Here is a 21,066-nt window from a genome sequence, read left to right as displayed (position 1 = left end):
TAGAAATAGACTCATGTGCCATTTGCCGACATTTATTAAAGACTCACTCGAAGGTGAGACCTGTAATATTAAATGAAGAAGACAGACTTCACTAGATCGTGGAAGTGCCTTTCATTCTGCGAACTATTAATACAGTGAAGTTACTGCCATTGTGAAGTCTCTTGTGGAAGAGGAAAAGAGAAAGCAAATAATAATGAAAACATAAACTCAGCACCACAAATGCCACTTGGGCCTGCAGATAAGTACAGTGGTTGGCTCTAGGAAAATGAAGGGGGCAGGGAGGCGGGTGAGAGACCCACAACAGGATATTGAGTGCCCTTAATAGAGGGGGTGGCCAGTACATAGTTCCTCCAGTTGGTTGCTGCCAGTTGGCAAGTGCAATGTCTATCCTGCTGAATCTTCCAATGTTCAAAGAGAAGCCAGAAATCTGCATTTTGTTTTTGTTTTTGTTTTTGAGACAGAGTCTTGCTCTATTGCCTAGGCTGGAGTACAGTGGCATGATCTCAGCTCATTGCAACCTCCGCCTCCTTGGGTTCAAGCGATTCTCCTGTCTCAGCCTCCCAAGTAGCTGAGATTATAAGTATGCACCATCACGCCTGGCTAATTTTTATATTTTTAGTAGAGATGGGGTTTCACCATGTTGACCAGACTGGTCTGGAACTCCTGACCTCATGCAATCCTCCTGCCTCGGCCCCCCAAAGTGCTGGGATTACAGGTGTGAGCCACTGTGCCCAGCCAGAAATCTGTATTTTTATATGAGAGCTCTAACATTTTTAAGTGATGGCAAATAAACCAATGTTTTTAAAAATGTGTCCAAATCAATCAATACATGTCTGGGCATCAAATTTGGACCCCCCTGCCACCCAACACCTTTGGCTGCCAGTTTGTGAAGGCAGATACAGACTAACCCAAATAATCTGAAAAGTGTACACAGCCCAAAACCAGTTCATTAAACATTTCTCCAGAAAAAAACTTAAGATAAACAAAATTTTAAAAAAGAAAGCAGGAAAACCAAAGAAAGTTAAAACTGGTTGTATCAAAAAGGGAACGAGGGGGGCGGATCACTTGAGGTCAGGAGTTTGAGACCAGACTGGACAACATGGCAAAGCCCCATGTCTACTAAAAATACAAAAATTAGCTAGGCTTGGTGGCACAGGTCCATCATCCCAGCTACTTGGGAAGCTGAGGCAGGAGAATGGCTCGAATCTGGGAGGCAGAGGTTGAAGTGAGCCAAGATCGCGCCACTGCACTCCAGACTGGGCGACAGAATGAAACTGTCTCTCTCAAAAAAAAAGAAAAAAAAAAAGAAAAAAAAAGGGGGGGGGAACAGTAGAGGGTGGAGCAAAATCTTTCATTAGGTGTGTCCAAATCCCAGAAGGAAAATACAGTATCCTTGGGCTTGCAGCCAAGGGAAACCAGAAAGAAGGCACCTGCATCAGAACAGACTCAGACACTTGGGGGATTTAAACCTGAATCTTCAGTACAAGTTCACCGCCAGGAAGGAAGATGGAAGAGGTGATTTTTGCATCTGAAGGTTTGGGAAGATAAGAAAGTGGGAGGCCAGGTATGAGTCACACTGAAAACATTAGAGGAAAGGCTGAGGCAGGAGGAGAGCAGACTGGGCAACATAGTGAGACACCGTCTCTTAAAAAAAGTTGTTTTTTTTTTTTAAGTTTAACTGGGCATAGTGACATGTACCTATAGTTCTAGTTCTAGCTACTCAGGAGGCTGCAGCAGGAGGACTACTTGAGCCCAGGAGTTCGAGGTTGTAGTCAGCTATGATCACACCACTGACCTCCAAACTGGGTGACTGAACGAGACTGTCTCATTCAGAGGAAGAAGAATTGAACATCCTAATCACCTAAAGTGATTTTCTGCCTACCTTTTGGATAAAAGGACCTTGAGAATCTAAGGTGACCAGAGAGAGGGGAGGGAGGCTTTTTCATGCAGAGCCGCCTTTAATAAGCCACCATCCTTTGGTATAGCTGCACTGGTGTGGGCTGACCACTGGGTGCCATTTCTGAGTGGCAGGCCCATGCCCAGCAAGCACCACCATTCTCCGCATCTGAGTGCAGAGAACAGTTGATGACCAGCACAAAAATCTGAAAGCTTTCTATTGTAAACTAAGGGAGAATCAGAGCTAAGAACAGAATCAGGGGAGAAACCGCTGCAAAGGACAAGAGCTAGATTTGAATTCTAGTTATTTCCCCTTCTTCCTGAGCTGTGAATACAGAACATGGAAGGAAAATCTCATCACCAAATTGTGCCAAAACATGGCTAGGACCTACTCTCCTTCCTCCTATCCACACAAAAATGAAAATACCTGTATTTACCTGCAAGGCGTTTAGGAGGCAGCCATTTCAAAATGTAAATCACTCAGTCAAAACGTACTGAACAACAGCACAAGTAAGGTACACGGATGCACAGGAAGAAAGGGGACCCACAGGTGAGGGATGGAGGAAGACAGGAACAAAAAAGCTGGGGGAGGGGAGAAGGAGAAGAATGAGGAAGAGAAGCAGCAAATGTAGCGTGCTCAGGGCCATGGGAGAAGTGGGAGCAAAATAAGAACAAGTTAGTTGGCTGGGACTGAGGCAGGAAATCCTTCAGAAAGAAAAAAGGGTTTCTGCTCAGTTTAGATTCTTCATTTTTTTAAAAAAACTTACTGTGCTGTACTTTGCACTTCAAGTCATGGGACTCAGCTGCCCACCTAACTTCAGTGGGCCGGGGTGTGCAGCTGGTTAAACATGTTTTCTGTAAGGGGCCACCAGAGGCACAGGGAGCCCCATATGTATTTTTGTCCTCACCCTAAGGACTAGAGATGTCCTTTTTTTTTGGACACAGAGTCTCCCTCTATTGCCCAGGCTAGAGTGCAGTGGTTCGATCTCGGCTCACTGCAACCTCCGCCTCCCAAGTTCAAGCGATTCTCCTGCCTCACCCTCCTGGGACTACAGGTATGTGTCGCTACGCCTGGCTAATTTTTGTATTTTTAGTAGAGATAGGGTTTCACCATGTTGGCCAGGCTGGACTTGAACTCCTGGCCCCAGGTGATCTGCCTGCCTTGGCCTCCCAAAGTGCTGGGATTATAGGCGTGAGCCACCATGCCTGGCCAGGACTAGAGAAGTCTTGACCTAATTGCTATGGACCAAATATCCCTACCTCAGGATACAACTGATGATATAATAAGTGAAAACATAAATTGTGAAATTTTACTTTCCCTGAAAGTCATCAAAATACTTCAAAAAGTACACTGCAGAAAAATGTATGCTCCCACTGCTACACCATTATCCCAAAATGTAATTGCATTTTCCTCTCTGAAATGATGACTGACAATATTTTCATTATTTTTAATCTACTGTCTTTAAACTATCACACACTTTGATACAATTTTATCCTCTGGTTTGGACTTGGCCCAGCCAGTGCTTGAATTTCCCCAGGACGCCAGCAGATGGCACTGTAGTTTCTTTATTCATCTTGCTGTGGTGGGTGGGATTTTGTTTTTAAAATTTCACAAGTTCACCACCTAGATGCTGGCCAAAGAATAACAAGCCCATGTTTCATAAGAGCGAGGCTCCCCAACTCATCAAATTTGCAAAGGAGGAAAATGACACCGTACAAATTTGGATGCAGTGGCTTTCTCCCTGCAAACAGAAGCTGGCATAGAAGCAATGCAAAATGCCATCTCCTTTCTCCCTGAGACTGATTATTAAAATTCATCCAGCAGGAGCAAAAATCAATGATACAACCCAAGTCCAAATGTGGATGGCAGCAGGTGGAAGGGGTCATTTACTGATCTCCTGGTGGAAGAAATAATGCTCAGGCGTCAGCTCCAAAGAGGCCTCCCGGTAGTACCTCCTTCCTCCAGCCAGATGCCCCAGGCCTGAGGGCGGTGGGTGCTGGAGGTGGATCTGCTCTTTGGACTCATCTTTTTCATTGTCAGTGGGCAAAAAGGATGAGAACTTCAGCATGAATTTTGATGACCAGGGAGCAATAATTAATATTCTGCTGTGCTTTAAAAATCCATTTAAACATAATTATCATCAAGTATTGGATTTAACGTCTCAGAACTGAACCTTAGCAAATACTTGTTCATCAGTAACTCCTACTATTAAGACCCCAAACCTGCTTAAGTGTCAACATTTTTCCTCAAGATCCCTAGACTGCTTTAGCTGTTCCTGAAGGCAAAATTCACTTAAGAAAATTCCTACATTAAGGAATTTATCAATCCCATTAAAAAATAATAATTTAAGAGACAGTATTCCCAGAACTGAACCAGTTTCTTTCCGCCTACCTCTGTCTTTAACAAATTCTTTGCTAAATTGCTTTGTTATTCATTTTCACTCATTCTTTCATTCAGTATTTATTTATTCACCTCTCAGTAGGAGTCACGCACCCTCTGAGGTCCTGAGAACATAGCAATAAACAAGACAGATTCAAGGAGGGTGACTGCAGAGTCAAGGAGTGAGGAGAAATTGAGGTGATGGGACAGAAAAGGTTTATCTGAGCAGAAACCTAAATAATGAAATAACATTCACTTCCCCAGATGGGGAAAGCTGGGCAGGGGAACAGCAGGGGAGGGAACAAGAGGTCCCCTTTGGACATGCTAAGTGTGCAGTGCTTATTAAACATCCCTGTGGAGACAGTAAAGAAACAGTTGGAAATGCGCGTCTAGAGCTGCAGATAAGAATTTGTAAGTGACTCGCATACTCCAAGCTCTGAGCCTGGCTGAACACTCTGAAGACTGAGCTCTGGGCCAACCCGATTTTTAGGGGTCAGAAAGAGAAGGTGAGGCCCAGCAATGAGACTTAGGACAAACAGCCAGTGGGAGAAGGAAAAGCAGGCAGAATGTTCCTTTACCTTTCTGGCTAGAATATTATTAAACTCCATTTTACAAAAATTACATTGCAGCTGGGCACAGTGGCTCACGCCTGTAATTCCAGCACTTTGAGGCTGAGACGGGAGGATCACCTGAGGTCAGGAGTTCGAGGCCAGCCTGGCCAACATGGTGAAACCCTATGTCTACAAAAAATACAAGAATTAGCCGGGCGTGGTGTAATCGCAGCTACTCAGGAGGCTGAGGCAGGAGAATCGCTTGAACCCAGGAGGTGGAGGTTGCAGTGAGCCGAGATCGCACCACTGCACTCCAGCCTGGGTGACAAAGTAAGACACCATCTTAAAAAAAAAAAAAAAAAAAATTATATTGCAGCCTCACACTCCACACAGTGGAAACTCTAGGTTGCCATATTTTCTTTCCCAGTGAGCCTACTGCTTTACAGTGCAGATCCTCGTAAGACCATAGAGTAGGAGGAGGAACACACACAGGTCAACATGAAATTCTTTACACTTGTATGGAATTCCACCTCTCAAATGCAAAACCTTCATTACCCCCCCATCACAGAATAGGACTATCAGTGAGACTGAGACGGGAGTGATGACATGCTTGAGGTCCAATTGTGCTGGGCAAGGGCATAACTGGGCTTGGTGGCCACGTCTCTGACTCCTGAGTCCAACAACTCACCCTCTTCCCCAGACTCCTTCTCATTTGTATAACAGAATTCCAAACTGTATACATTCTTTAACAGGATGCCTCTTTTCTATTATTTAAGGGATAGACAGAAAGGGGATACCACTATATACTGGCCCAGCTCTTAAGTAAATTGCTAAAATAATACTCAGAAGAACTTGCAAAAACAGAAAGTTTTCAACACCAAATCTGACCATAGTCTATGGGAGTGTCAGAACTAAAAGTTCCAAGAACACTTTTTAGGAATTGACTATCTGGCTATTGCAAGACCCCCCTATCTGCTTCTAGAAGGAAAGGAGGCCAAATACCATGGCTCAAACTCATTTTTCTTCTTCTGTTTATATACAAATAGTCTAAGTTACATCCAGACAAAGATAACTCTATCTCATTTCTACATACTGAGTCCAGTACACTAGAAAAGTGCAATGAATGGTCAAGCATAAAGAAATTCCTAAAATACACTTCATGTTTTGGCTTTGGTGAGCTGTCCAGAAATTTCATTATAACCAAGAAAAAAAAAAAGAAGAAGAAGAAGAAGAAAAGGAAAGGAAAGTGGTTATAACCTAATTTCCAAGAAAGGAACATATGCTATATGTTACTGGAAAACCTGTACTTAAGGGATTTTCAGAGTTCCTTAATCTTGAGTCTCAGGAAATCAACTTCTCCATTAGTTGATTTCCTGCTGAATTTGGAATCTGGGCTTTTGCTGTGTCTGGGTCTTTTCCTGCATCATCCCAGGCCTGCCAAGGCAGTCCCAAAAGCCAGTAGCAGCCTTTTCTCCACCATTTCAAAAAAAGAGCCTGACACATCTGTGCTACTGAATTGTGTGTATACAGGGGGAGGCGGGGAAGGTTAAAAGGTTGAAGGACTTATGTTAATAAGTAGTTAAGATTTTCATTTTCTTTATGTCCTACTTAAGTAGGATAACTCTGTACCTTCATATTTTGCTTCTTTTATGACAAATCATTTCATGTTAAAGAAGTAATTTCTCAATTTAATATTTCTTTCTATCCTTTGGGTATCAAAGATATTTTTAGCATACAAACCTATCTCTCTGTTTAAGAGAAATAGATAAGAAACAAAATTCACTAGTTGCCATAAAATCTCAAGAGTCACCCTTTCTCCAGCCACAGGGCCAGAACTTGGATGATGCCAGAGAGACACAGCTGTAAGACGTATTCACTCAGAATCCGGCAGGTGCAGGGAGTGAGTTGCCTCCTTAAATTCCACGCCCTATGCACCTCTCTTGCTTGGCCCCATGATTTAGCTTGTGAATTCACTGGCTGAGACAGAAAAGCAATTCTATTGCCAAAATCTGGCATATTGTTAGAACTCCAGGAATATTCAGTATCAATGACAACGTGGGTGACATTTTGTCAAGCTGGTCAAAACAATCCCCATACAGGTTTTTTCTTTGATTTCACAGTCTATTCCAAGCCTGGACTTGCTGACTTTTTGTTATAAGGTCACCTTTATAAACGATTAAGGCAGGTGTCTGCAGTACCAAATCCAAGACAGTGGCCTGACCCGGCACACACACTCAGGAGTCAGGCAGAACTAGGGGTAAATGACAGTGCTGCCACCAATCTAAGCCTTGACTGGTTTTCTAAGAGCAGTTGTGATGATAAAAACAGTACCCCTTAATGGATTGTTAAGAGGATCACATGAAACAGTGAATGTTAAGAGCTTTGCACAGTGTCTGGCACTGGGGAAGCTCCAAGGAAATGTTACTTCTTGTAACTATTCACAGAGTAGTCCCAAACTGACAAACTGTCTTAGTCTTCTCCATCGGACTGGCTGTTCTCATCCCACCAAGCATTGCCATGATGTATTTCCTATTCTAGATTCTAAGTTTCCAAATCATTAAGGTTCCTCCTTGTAAATTATTTTATCATTAACCTCTCTCAAATAATTGAGATGGACACAAGGATTTCTCTTTTACTTCCCACTTTATAAAAGCAATTTGTATGTTTTTTAGAATTACAAAAAACAACACGCATAACGATTGAGCATGATGTCAAAATCTCTCTATCCAAAGGATTTTCAGCACATTATTTCCATTATTCCCATGTTATTATCCTACTGTTTTCCTGAAGCAGTATTTAGCTTATTGTGTATGGCACATTGTCTACTAAATAATTTTTCATTGATGCTGCAAAGCTTTTCAATATAGGCACTTATATCAAGGGAAATGGCTTGGGTCCATCAATTACCTCAATTATCATTAACTCTCCAAAAGAAATGGCAGGATTTTCAGCTATGAAGTGTGGATGTTGTCTCTAAACAGTAATACCATCTAATCTTTAATTCTGGTTCAAAGAGGACTTTTTGCCCCATAATCCAAATTCTCACACTTGAAGGTGCTAAAAGGACATTGAAAGATCTGAATTTTCCAACCGTGAGTTGCAGAATTTTTAGTTTTTCTACCCCACCCTCTTTGTATATCTTTGATTTACAACTGCCATCAGAACCACTTTAAGTCAGCCTATTCCTTCTATATAAGATGTCTCAAAAGGGCATCTTGCTCAGAAAAATAAGGAGAAAGACAGCTAATTTAGACATGCAGCATTAGTTCTAATGACAATCACCTTTGTTATCCTTCAATCCCCTGCTAATTGTATTAGACATATGGAAGTTGTAGGTAACTAAACATTATCTTTCCTGCTACAAATCAAGCCTGACTCCTTTTGTTCTGTGTGTGATAGAGATCATGAGCAGCTGACTGGTACCTCCATGTGAAGGATGTCTCAAATGCTGTCATAAGGCCACTACCCAGGAAGTGGCACCGCACAATGAATGGCTCAGAACGTGGGTTCAGGAGTCCAAATGCCAGCATTCAAAGCCAAGCTCTACCCGCTACTGATTACTAACTCTGGGCATGTTACTTAGTCCCACTGATTCCCAGTTTCCTGCTATGCAAAATAGAGACAATAATGTTACCGATCACATAGAATTTTTAGAGTTTTGTGTGAGTTGTGACTTTTACTATACTTACTACATGCCTACACATGCTAAGCACTAAACAAATTAAATAAAATAAGTTAGCTGTTATTAGCGGCCTTTTTTCCAACCGCTCTACTTATGAGCCAGGGCATCCTCAGTCCTTCTCCAAATGTTCTTCCATTTCTTAACTTGTAAGGGGTTGGTTCTCTGGCACCTCGGGAATGGCCAACACGCTCTCCAGGCCAAGGACAGGGCCCACTCCTGTTGACTCTAAAAATCCCTCACAAAGATGCAGTGAAAGACATTTGTGTCCTTTCATTCACCAACTGGTGACTTGTACTGAAAGTTAATGATGCGGGTCACTGGCAGAAACTTAAAGAGTTTCACGTCTGAAAAGCAGCCAAATACCATCTCTCCACAGGGGACGCCCATGGCCTGGTTGTGTCTGGGCCACGGCCTCACTAAGGCCAGGACTATCCAAGTCCAGCAGCGATGTGGGCTTGAAGTAGGGAGAATCAGATCTGGGATGGGATTCAGTCATCCTCTAAGGTTTCCAAAAACCCCTCAGTGGGTCTTCTCTTTTCCATCTGGGCCATATTTTTCTTCATTTGTGGCTTCATGGGTCTGAACTGTCTAAGAAGTTGAGATAAAATTGCTCCATGAATGCCAGCTTTGATACTAACAACACTATTGATAGTAACAGCATCTATTCCAGCACTATAAAGTTATAAATGCCTCCCCAATTCCTTCAAAGTTAATAACTAATGTTCAGAATAACCCCATGACATATGCTAGAGGGCATGTGTGTGTGTGTCTGTGTATGTGTGTGTGTGTGTATGTGTGTGTGTGTATATATATATATATATATATTTTTTTTTTTTTTTTTTTTTTTGGGAGACAGTTTCTTGCTCTATCACCTAGGCTAGAGTGCAGTGGCACAATCATGGCTCGCTGCAGCCTCTACCCCTTGGAGTCAAGCAATCTTCCTGCTTTGGCCTTCCAAGCAGCTAGGACTCCAGTTGCATGCCATCACGCCCGACTAATCTTGATTTTTTGTTTTTTGTAAAGACATCTCATTATGTAGCCCAAGCTGGTCTTGAACTTCTGGCCTCAAGAAATTCTCCCAGCTTGGCCTCCCTAAGTGCTGGAATTATAGGCGCGAGCTCCCATTTTTTTTTTTTTTTTTTTTTGCAATGAAAGGTCATACAAAAAGGAATCAGCAACTGACCAGTTTCATACACAATCAATGATTCACTGTTTGCTTGGTATAGATAATAAAGCTCTATGCCAATGGATGAGGAAACTGCACACAACATGGCCCATACCTTCCAGGTGTTTACAAAACTCAAGAAGATCTTACTGAAATATAAAAATAGTCAAGCTAGTTGCCTCCCATGTCAATATCCAGTTCATTTTCTTTCTTACTTACAGAGTCCCAATTTTGTTTGGGGTAGCAGTATACTTTGCTAAAATACTCACTTCCTCAGACTCCCTTGCAGTTAGTTGAGGCCAGGTGTCAGTGTCTGGCAGGGAAGAAATACTAGAACTTTATGGTGAGATGTTTCTAAGAAAGCTAGTGTTTCTATGACAAAAAGGATTTACTCTATCTACATGCCTTTTGCCTGGCTCTTCCCATTATCCCTCCTGGAACAGACATAATTTTATCATAAGAAAGTTCCATACTAAGGATGGTAGAGTAGGAGAGGGAATAATTCCCAGAGCAGCTGCTCAAGCCTTGGAAAGCCCAACTCCAGACTCCCTGCTGTATGAGAAGATGTCCCCATTGTCTAAACACTGAAGTCAGGTGTCAGTTACATGCAGGTGAATATAATTGTAACAGCTTGATATCGTTTGGCTCTGTGTCCCCTACAGGGGTGGGACCTGGTTGGAGGTAATTTAATCATGGGGGCGGTTACGCTCATGCTGTTCTCGCGATAGTGAGTGAGTTCTCATGAGAGCTGATGGTTTTATAAGGGGCTTCCGCCTTCGCTGGGCACTCACCCTTCTCCTTCTTGTCATCATGTGAAGAAGGACATGTTTGTTTCCCCTTCTGCTATGATTGCAAGTTTCCTGAGGTCTCCCTAGCCATGTGGAACTGTGAGTCAATTAAACCTCTTTCCTTTATAAACTACCCAGTCTCGGGTATGTCTTTATTAGTAGCATAAAAATGGATGAATATGCAGTTAGTGGTTAAGAAACGAAAATGACTAACTTCCACAAAGCATTGGTCTGGCTTACCAAAGTATATTCATATATCTCATTGTATTTCAGGCTCACAGAAACCCTGAAAAAAACTAGCCTTGCTGTATGTATGAAGAGACTCTGGCCTAGAGTCTTTATGTAAGTGACTTGTCCAGGGTCACACAATTAGTCATTGTAAGTCACACAGCTGGAGATTAAACTCAGCTCTTCAGACACCCAAACCAATGTTTTTCCCACTAAAACTTGAGCTCCGTGGAGTCAAGGGGTTCACCAGTCTTACTGATCACGGTACTCACAGTACCTGGTGCATTGTCTCTAATTACGGGTATTGAAAGAGCAATTTAAGTTTGAAATGTGGCCCCTGGAGTCTGTGGCTTCAGATCAAATTCTGACTTTTGATGATTCTTCAGTAGGCATACAAATTAAGGAGTGAAAAAACGGGGGGTGAGGAGGCTTGAAATTCTGCTTTTTCTTCTGGTTTTGATCTAACCAGTAAAAACAAACGCCTTCACTTTATAGCCTCACTGTGAATTTTAAATTTTACTTAGGTCTTTTTTGCATCTTAAGAATTACTAAATTATTGTCAAAAGTAAAATAAAATAAAACAAAACAGGGTTGTAGCCATTATTTTCACCACAAAAGCTAGTTATTATAAAAATGAGAAAAAAGGTAATTTCTTATGAGCTTAAACAGCCTACTAAAAAGAAAGTACCTTTGTTTACATTATATTATTATTATTATTGTTATGAGACACTCTGGGTCTCACTCTGCCAGGCTGGAATGAAGTGATGTGATTACAGTTCACCGCAGCCTCAACCTCCCCAGGCTCAGGTGATCCTCCCACCTCCTCAGCCCCCAGACAGCTGCGACTACAGGCGTGCACCACCATGTCCAGCTAATTTTTGTAGAGACAGGATTTTGCCATGTTGCCCAGGCTGGTCTCGAACTCCTGGGCTCAAGCAATCCACCAGCCTCTGCCTCCCAAAGTGCTTGGATTACAGGCGTGAGTCACTGCGCCCGGACAGTTTACACTATTAAATGGCTTCCAATTATTTTGTAAATGGGGCAAAATTATTCGCTTGCTCTATTTCCTTTATTAAAATTTCCTGCATATGTGTAATAAATATAGGGTCCAAGAGAGGCTTTTCTGTGGAGAAATGTGGCTAAGGCTGGAGGGGGGCCCTCTGGAAGGCCCTCTGGCTCTCTGTTTGCGTGAGGCAGACCCAGGTTAAGAGCTGCTGTGAGAATGGGCTGCCACACACTGGGGTAGCGTGTATATGGGGTCACTGATCCCCACTGATATGGGCAGGGAGGGTCCCCTGCTTTGAGTATTTTCACCAAATGTGCAGGAACCTAGGGGGAAAGTGAGGCAGCAGGGGGCTGGTCCTCACCAGCCTCAGCCTGGGGTGGGGAAGGGAGTGGGGCAGATGGGGAGGAAAGAGGCTCCATTCAAGGACCTCCTCCTTGCGTTTCCATGGCAATGGCTCCGGAAGCAGGTCAGGACTTTCTCAGTGGAAACAAACAGTGGCTCCTATTCACCACCCCTGAGGCCTGCTGGCCATGCAGGCCATTGTGCAGCCTGGACACAGAGGACCCTGGCGGGATGTGGGGCCTGTGGCTGCCGCTTTTCTTCTGCCAGCTGCCCTGGGGGCAGCAGGGGAGTCCAGGGGAAGCAGCCCTGAAGGCCAAGGCTGGAGGCACTGCAGGCATGGAGGGCCCTTCCTCTCCCTGCAGGGTTCAGTGACCAGCAACCCCTCCAGACCACTGCTGTGGGAGCCACCCACCTGCCCTACTTCTCCCAACGGGCAGCATGGACATGCGGCAGCCCTGAATCTGCGTCCAGCCAGCGGCAACCACTTCAGCCTTCCCCTGCCCCACTTCTAATTCATTCACAGACATGGCTGATGGAAAATTTTTATATGTTATAAATACTATGAAAATGGAAACTCAAGTTTTCCCATCTTCTCAGATCTCATTTTTAAATTCCCAAGCATCTCTGTCACTTCCATGCACCCTCCACACCTGGACTCACTCCAAGCAGACCCTGTCCTCTCATTCTTGATCACTCCACTCGCCGATCTCACCCTGCCCTCAGGTTACTTCACGTCCTTCCCCTTCGGGCGCTGTGAGCGCACCAGCACCTGCTGGAAATGATTCAGACACCAGGAAGCTTTCCAAGGTCACCGTGATGATGAAATGACCTCTACCAACATCAGCTGAACAGCCCCCAACTCGACCTGCGCTTACGATGCGGAGTAGAAGCCAAGAGCTTAAAGCTGACAAGACACTGATCTGGGTGGCGATGAATAAAGCCAAGCTGGCTGCTTAAGAGTCTCCTGGGAAACTTCTTAGAAGCCTCCAGGGTTCCACATCTGGAGATTGAATGCATTAGGTCTGGGCAAGGCCTGAGGATCTGTCTCTCCAACAAGCTCTCCAGGTAATTGTGATGTGCAGATATGCTTGGAACCACTGGCTTAGCCTAGGAGAGGCCAGGGATCAGAGTGCCTATCTTCATTATCCATCCCCTCCTTGTATCCAACACCTCCAAAATAAAATAAGCAACACTGCAAGTGAGATGTTCAGAAAAGAATACGGAGTAATACAATAAAACAAGTGGCCAATACTTTTCAAGCATTATCCTGACTTGTAAGGTTTTATTTGGGCAAAGCTTTCAGATGAGAGACTGGGGTCTGCGTTGTCTCGACCACCAAGCATTCCCGACCTGAAGGAGACACTCCCTGAAGATTCGATGAAGTAATGAATCAGCCGGTGGATAAAAGAATTCCGAAAGTGGAAGCGGAATAAAGAAAGGCTTGACAAGGCCTTTAGACCTTCCAGATCTCTCCCTCCCTTCACAGTTCTCCCTGCCTCCTGGGAGGCACAAAGTTCACCTCCTCACGCTGAGAGTGATCCATCTAAAATACAAAGCCCATCACCAGGAAATGCCTGAGCTGGCTCTGAAGGCCTTCCACCAGCTAGGCCTGGGGCTCCACCACCTATTCCCCCAAGATGCTGTGCTCCCATGGCTTTGCACACCCTTTCTTCCACCAGGAACTTCCTTCCTCTCTGCTTCTGCCGAAGAGAATCCCCAGTCAGCCCTCAGGTGCTCACTCTTATGGGAACCTGTGGCGATTTGGAGTCTTGACACTTTAGAACAGCCGGATTACATTTCTCAGAATTCTCTTCCCTGCATAGTTCCAGGTTAGCCTAGACCACAAGAGAGATTTTACATGAAACGCAGAAAGTAGCTCTTTTCTTTCCATGCTTCATGGCCACTGTGGGCATGGGGCCCTGCTCTAGCTGTTATTGTTGGTCCTCTGGGTCAGGGGGTGGCATGGGGCAGTAGCTGGGCCCACACGCTCACATTCCTGCTGGGTCTCCACCTCAGCTCCTCAGTCCTGGGCCTGTGATGTGCAGAGCTCCTGAGGAAAGATGCCAGCAACTCCTGCAGGCCCTCTGCACCTGCAAAGCTGAAACCTTGCTCGGAGACGGTGACTGATGGCATGGGTGTCAGCCCGCCCTGGCAGGCTGGACTTTGTCCTTGCTCTCTTCACTTTGCAGGCATTGTTTTTGCTGAACTGCCCACCCTGCTGACTTCAGGCTGTACCACCTGACACAGAAGGAACAGCCTCACCTGGCCTGTGCAGTCAGCATGGGCTGTGATGCACAAGGTCAAAAGCCCATAATAAAGTCCTTATTCTACCTTAACATTCTACTTCTCAAATAGAACCCTAACTGATGCCAAAATACAGGGTCCTCAGCACCATGCCTATCCCCCAAGTGGGGTTCACCATCCCTCCTTCTGCAGTTCCCCTGTCCTGATAGTTTTCACACTGCATTATAAGCATCTTCCCATGTTTTCAGATTGTAAGAGGACAGCTACCTTTTCTATCTTACTTATCTTTCCAGGGCTTACTACTGGATAAACGCTTATTAAATTAAACTTCCTGAGCTGCCTGGTCCGTCACTAGTCTCTCTGAGCACACCAGTATTTGATTGTACCTGTACCTGGGTAGATGAGAAGCGGTCTGGCCCTTGCAGATAAACAGAGCTGGATGCAAAATCCAGCTCTGCCTGACTCAAGGTCTGTGATCTTGCTAAGTCACTGACCTTTCTAAACTTTGGTTTCCTTAACTGTAGAATGCCATCTGCATTATAGACTTGGTAGGAGAATTAATAAGATATGCAGGGAGCACTCACTAAGCTGTAGGTGTGAGTCTCCCCATCTTCCTGCCAGTATAGGAATGATATTTATTTACTGATAGCCTCCAACCACCACCCTATCCTTGGCCTAATATTCTGTTTCTTCTTATGCAAGACAGAGAATAAACAGCAGTCACCTCCATATATTAAACAATTCCTGGCAGCAGCACCTGTCCCCAGCCATCCCAGAAGAACAAACACAGCCTGCCACCGGCAAAGGACACAAGACAGACGTGCGGACTCAAGCTGTGTCCGGGTCGGCTGGTGGCTCACTCACCAGACAGAGGGAAGGGCAACGGAGTTTCCAGTTGGGAACAGCTGAGGAGAAGGACTCTGGACCAGCTGCTCCTACCCCAAGCTCCTGCATTCTGGAATGCTGAGCCCCTCAAATATGCTGTGCAATGGTGCCCGTGTGCACACACACGTGTGGACACGGTTGGGCCTGCACAAACACATACTTCAGCACATTGTTACCACAAAGGTTCTATGAAAATAGCTGTTGTTTCCCTGCTGCCCCCGTGTGAGGCATCACAAAAGAAACTAAAGGTCATGTGGGAAGGGCATATTTTAGGGAACCATGGTCACTGATGAGCTCTGTGTGTATGGCACGGTCTACTGAGCCTGAGAAGAGACACCAGACTCACTGCCCTCACCAGGGGCAGCACCGCACATTACAGAGCGGGTGAGGGAGGGAACGGCAGAATGTGAGCACCTATCGCCTGCCAGGCTGTGTGCTGGGCATTTCACAGCACCACCCTTGAAAACAGCTGTTTTTGTGCCTGCTTTATTGAATAGAAACCTGAGGCATAAAGGATTCGAATAACTTGTTCCCAATTCCACAACTAGCAGAGCATAAACTCACGCTCAGATTCTGTCCAGCTCCAGAGCCTACACCAGCTACAACATAGTGGGACGTGCAGAGTCCAAGCTACATTGATCGGTGCAGGGCATGCTTTAGACTGGAGCAGAAAACGAAAGACGGCCTGAGCTAGAAGCACCCTGGAGACCACCTGACTCACACTCCTCACCATGCCCACGAGGGAGCTGAAGCCCAGAGGATGAGGTGGCAGAGAGGACGAGTCACAGATGCACGAGCCTCCTGGCCGGTGACCTGGCCCTCATGCCCTCAGCCTCTACTGATTAAGGCAGAAGGGTACCTACTCTCATAATAACACCTGGCTCTTGGGCCAGTCCATTTGTTTTGTGAAACCTAAGTTTGCTGTTTTGCCTATGCTTCCCACCCTGGTGCGCCTGAAGAAAACAAATAATGGTGGCTCCAGTTGCCTTTGGTTATCTTGGTGATGCTCTAACAGCCCATGAGGACTGGGAGGACGCCAGGCACAGAGTGAGGGCACATCCACCTCCGTGGGGCAGAAGCACCCTGTGACCCACTCTGAAGGGCATGCCTCTGCCTGACGTCCTCACTCCCATATACAGACAAAAGCCCCAGGTGCAGGGCGCACACACACATTCCCAGGGGAAAACATGGGTGTCCCCACCCTACACCATAGCCCCGCCACAAACAGGATGTGGAGACAGGATGCATTCATGTCAGCACCAGGGGACGTGGCTTGACCTGGATTTCCTAAACTCACAGACCTCATCAGCCCTTTTCACTGAATCTGGTCTACTTCCAAAGGAGGACTGATAATTCCACAGCATGATTTTCTAAATCACAATATTATGTATGAGTTTCTTGGTATTGTACCTTCAACTGAAGGTATTATGTAGTCTGTTCTTTCTTCCTTTCTTTCTTTTTTTCTTTTAAGAGACAGGGCCTTGTTGTGTTGCCCAGGTTAGTCTCGAACTCCTGAGCTCCAGCAATCTTCCTGCATCAGCCTCCCGAGTAGCTAGGACTATAGGTGCAGGTCACCATGCCCAGCAGTTGTTTCTATTTTAGAAAAGGAAAATCTAGGGAGACTTGAAGCAGACTATGAAACAGAATCCAGTAAGAAAATGGGGGCAACCCTCAGACAAAGATTTGGCAATTTATGGAAGCTACTATTCTGTTAAATGTTTATTTACAGGTGTCTTTATAATGTTAATATTTATAAGCAGAAAGCACTTTTTATTCATGCTATCAGTCTGGGGAGACACTGACACATGTTGGGTAACAAGGAAGCTCAAGGTAGCTTCTCTGAAATTCCAGTCCTGGGAACAATCCATCCGTAGCCCTATTTCAAAGAACTAGGGGCATTCAATGAATTCAATGCAAGTACTAAATGAGCACTTGCTCTGTGCAAACCGCTATCCTGGACACTGAAGAAAATCGGAAGAGTGAGCTCTCAGCCTCAGGGCTCATGACTATGTTGGTTCTTCTGGGATTAGAGAAATATACAAGTGGCTCAAGCCACAGGAAAGGCATGAATGTGGGCCAGACAAGATAGATAACAGACAAGATTACCAGGCGCTTACTACGCTCTTTATGGCTTAGTAAGTGAGGTAAGCACTACAATTATCATCTTCATTTTATAATTGTGGAAACTATAGATAGAAAGGTCAAGTGACTTGCCCAAGAGTTGCAGAGCTGGTAAGATAGACAACCTGGATTTGAACCCAGAGAGTCTGGTACCAGGTAGGGCATCTTAATTCCAAGGCTATAATGACACTCAGAATGGATTGAGATGTGTGTCTCTAGCTCTGGGAATTTAGGCAAGCTAATGAGTCTCAAATACAATATATACCTCAATGAGTTTATACAAAAAACAACAAAAAAGAGATAACATATCATGAGAGATTCGCACAGTACCCAATATATAGACATCACCCGAGAAACCATGTTATGATGATGTTGACAACAATGATGATATGATACGTGTTACGGTATGTTAAGAGACATCAGATCCATGGAAAATACTACTGGAGTCCCAAGGAGAGGAGAGGATACAGACAGTGAAGAGACTGAGAAAGCACTCAAGGAGAAACAGCCTTTCAAATAGGACCTGAAGGAAGGAAATACTTCCAAGGCATGAAATTCAGACAGCCAAGGGGGCATTTGGGTAATCATAATATCTAGTTGGGCTGGAGTAAGGGTTATATGAAGGTATGAGGTTATTTCTGGGGAGACCCAGCAATAAAGAAGGGTCAGGGATGTATGTAGGGGCACTGGTTACCAAGGTGAAAACCTAGACAGGTCCTAATTTATAGATGTCACTGGGGAGAGCTGGGCATCCCCTCAATGAGACGTGACCTGAGTATATTTTAGGGAGATAAATCCAAAAGCAATTTCTGGAATGCTCTTTAGTTCATGAAAAGAGCACTAAGGGTCTCACTTGGAACAATACAGATTAAAAATACACAGAGGGTGCTATAGTCTAGGTATGGTCTTTCCGTCCCCACTGAAACTCATGAGGAAATTTGGTTTCCCGTGTGGTGATGTTGGGAGGTGGGGCCTAGCAGGAGGTGTTGGGTCACAGGAGCAGATCCCTCATGAATGGTTTACTGCCATGCTTGCGGTAGTGAGTTCTCACTCTCGAGGGCCTGGATTAATTCCTGTGGAAATGGATCGGTTCCCGAGAGAGTGGGCTGTTACGAAGTGAGGTTATTCTTCTTGTTTGGTCCTGGCTCTTCACAGCTGTCCACTTCCCCTTTGGCTTTTTTCACCATGTTATGACCCCTCCCCGGAAGCCAGGGCCATGGAAGGCCCTCCCCAGAAGCCAGAGCCATGCTCTTGAACTTCCCAGGCTGCAGAACCCTGAGCTGAATAAACATTTTTTCTTTAGAAATTAGCCAGTCTTGGGCCGGGCACAGTGGCTCACACCTATAATCCCAGCACTTTGGGAGGCTGAGGCGGGTGGATCACCTGAGGTCCGGAGTTCCAGACCAGGCTGACCAACATCGAGAAACCCCCACCTCTGCTAAAAATACAAAATTAGCCGGGCTTGGTGGCACACGCCTGTAGTCCCAGCTACTCGGGAGGCTGATGCAGGAGAATCACTTAAACCTGGTGGGTGGAGGTTGCAGTGAGCCAAGATTGCACCATTGCACTCCAGCCTGGGCAACAAGAGCAAAACTCCATTTCAGAAAAAAAAAAAAAAAAAGAAAGAAAAGAAAGAAGGAAATTAGCCAGTCTCGGCCAGGCACGGTGGCTCACACCTGTAATCCTAGCACTTTAGGGGGCAGAGGCGGGTGGATCACTTGAGGTCAGGAGTTCATAACAAGCCTGGCCAACATGGTGAAAGCCTATCTCTACTAAAAATACAAAAATTAGTTGGGCGTGGTGGCACATGCCTGTAGTTCCAGCTACTAGAGAGGCTGAGGCAGGAGAATCACTTGATCTCAGGAGGTGGAGGTTGCAGTGAGCCAAGACTGTGCCACCACACTCCAGCCTGGGTGACAGAGCAAGACTCTGTCTCAAAAAAAAGAAAAGAAAAGAAATGAAATTAACCAGTCTCAGGTATTCTATTATAGCAACACAAAATGGACTAAAACAGAGGGAAACAAAGGAAAAGTTATAGAAGTTGAAAAACAGGATTTGGCAGTTGACAATCTGGGGTCAAGGAAAAAAAGCAGGACATCACGATGAAAAACCCTGGGTGACGGGCAGAAAAGTTACTCAAGGATACAGAGAGGGAAGTATGGACAAAGAGCAGATGGTTAGAGAAGTGTCAAGAGGAAGTGGTGAATTATGTTATATGAATGGGCAATTTGGGTGGCTGAGATGTTAGTGAGCAGGCATTTTTCAGCAAGAGGCTGTAATAGGCAAGCTACCAGATTGCAAAGGTCAGAGCTAGAGAGTTAAATCTACAATGGGTACCTAAAGAGCTCAAAGCCATGGGCACAGGTAAGAGCCTTGGGAGAGCTCACAGGCTGGGTAAAAAGCCTGGGGTGCACTCACAGTAAGGGGAGGGCAGAGCTGCACAGAGTGCACATAAAGGAGGAAAAATTCGAAACTTGGTGGCAAAGTCGCAGCCACCAAGGGAGATGAGAGAAATGCAACCTGAGGAAAAGTCAGCAGGACCCAATGCAACAGGGACTGCACGTGGGGAGAGGTCTCTGGTTAGGTTCCTATAAAGCCATTGACCTCTGAAATAACATTTCATCAGGGAATGAAGACTGGAGCCAGGCTTCATGGGAGAAGTTTAGCAATTAGGGAAAGAGAGAAACAGAAATAGAGTCTGGAAGAATGGCAAGAAGATTTTTCTAGAGTAAAGAAGACCTAAGCATGTTTGTGCATGCTCAGTCACTCAATTGATTTATTCAACATTACGGAATATCTTCTGTGTGCCAGGAGAAAAGCAAAAGATCTAGGGCTCAAGAAGTTCAGGGTGGAAGGTGACAACACACACACACACACACACACACATGCTCCACTGCAACAGGAGCAGGAGAGTCCAGGGGGTATAGAGGCCAAGTAGCAGGCCACTTCACCTCAAGTCTATGGATTAGGGGAGAATTCTGGGAGAGGCCAACTCCAGAGCTGAGGTTTTAAGATTGAGTGGAGCTTGCCCAGGGAAAGGTCAGAGGGCGGGCAGTAGGGGATGATGGTGAGAGAGTGGGAGACAGAGCATCCCACTGAAGGAGCAGCATTTCCGAGGCTCAGCATGCCATGGGAGAATAGGGCCTGTTGAGAAACTGCAGCAGCTTTTGCTCTGCCTAGGGAGCATGTAGCAAGGGCTAAGGTGGCCAGGTAGGTGGATGGCAGACCACAGAGGAGGAGGAGGATGAGGAGGAGGAGGAGGAGGAGGAGAGGAAGAGGAGGAGGACAAAGAGGAAGAAGAGGAGGAAGAAGAAGAGGAAGAAGAGAAGGAGTAGGAGGAGGAAGAGGAGGAGAAGATCAGATCAGCGATGCAAGCAATCCAGAGAGCAGCAGATGATCCAAAACAGGGAGTTGGAGGGACTGCAACAGGCACGTGTGTGCTGGGGCTTCTTCCCTGCAGTCAGAGGAAAGAGGGTGAAGACAAAGATCTTTGAGAGGGAAAAAAGGAAAGCTGACATAATCAAAACAGTAATCAGCTTGCCAGATAAAACATACCTGAGAGTAAAGCATTGTCCAAGGAGAGTTAAGTGTCCGCATAGAACATTTATAAACTATATTCGATTCTCTTTATTTAACCACAGAACACTGCTCTATTAGCCTTCTCTCCTTTTATTTACCTTCCTTTTCCATCATGCTATACATTTTTGGACTTTTTCACCATAAAATAGTTCAAGTGTAGCCACAGATAATGAAAAAAAGTGAAACTAAATCAGTGACT

At 45.2% G+C, this 21,066-nt stretch overlaps 1 protein-coding gene across 2 annotated transcripts in view; it reads right to left on the bottom strand.

The window, feature by feature from the left end:
- SASH1 (SAM and SH3 domain containing 1) overlaps nt 1-21,066 on the bottom strand; it is a 281,301-nt gene that overhangs the window by 82,773 nt on the left and 177,462 nt on the right. The gene's annotated exons all lie outside the window — the stretch shown is intronic.

Source organism: Chlorocebus sabaeus, chromosome 13, assembly GCF_047675955.1.
Source record: "Chlorocebus sabaeus isolate Y175 chromosome 13, mChlSab1.0.hap1, whole genome shotgun sequence".
In the NCBI taxonomy this organism is placed as follows: domain Eukaryota; kingdom Metazoa; phylum Chordata; class Mammalia; order Primates; family Cercopithecidae; genus Chlorocebus; species Chlorocebus sabaeus.
Note: the sequence above shows the minus strand (reverse complement) of the source record. Positions and strands in the feature narration are given on the sequence as shown.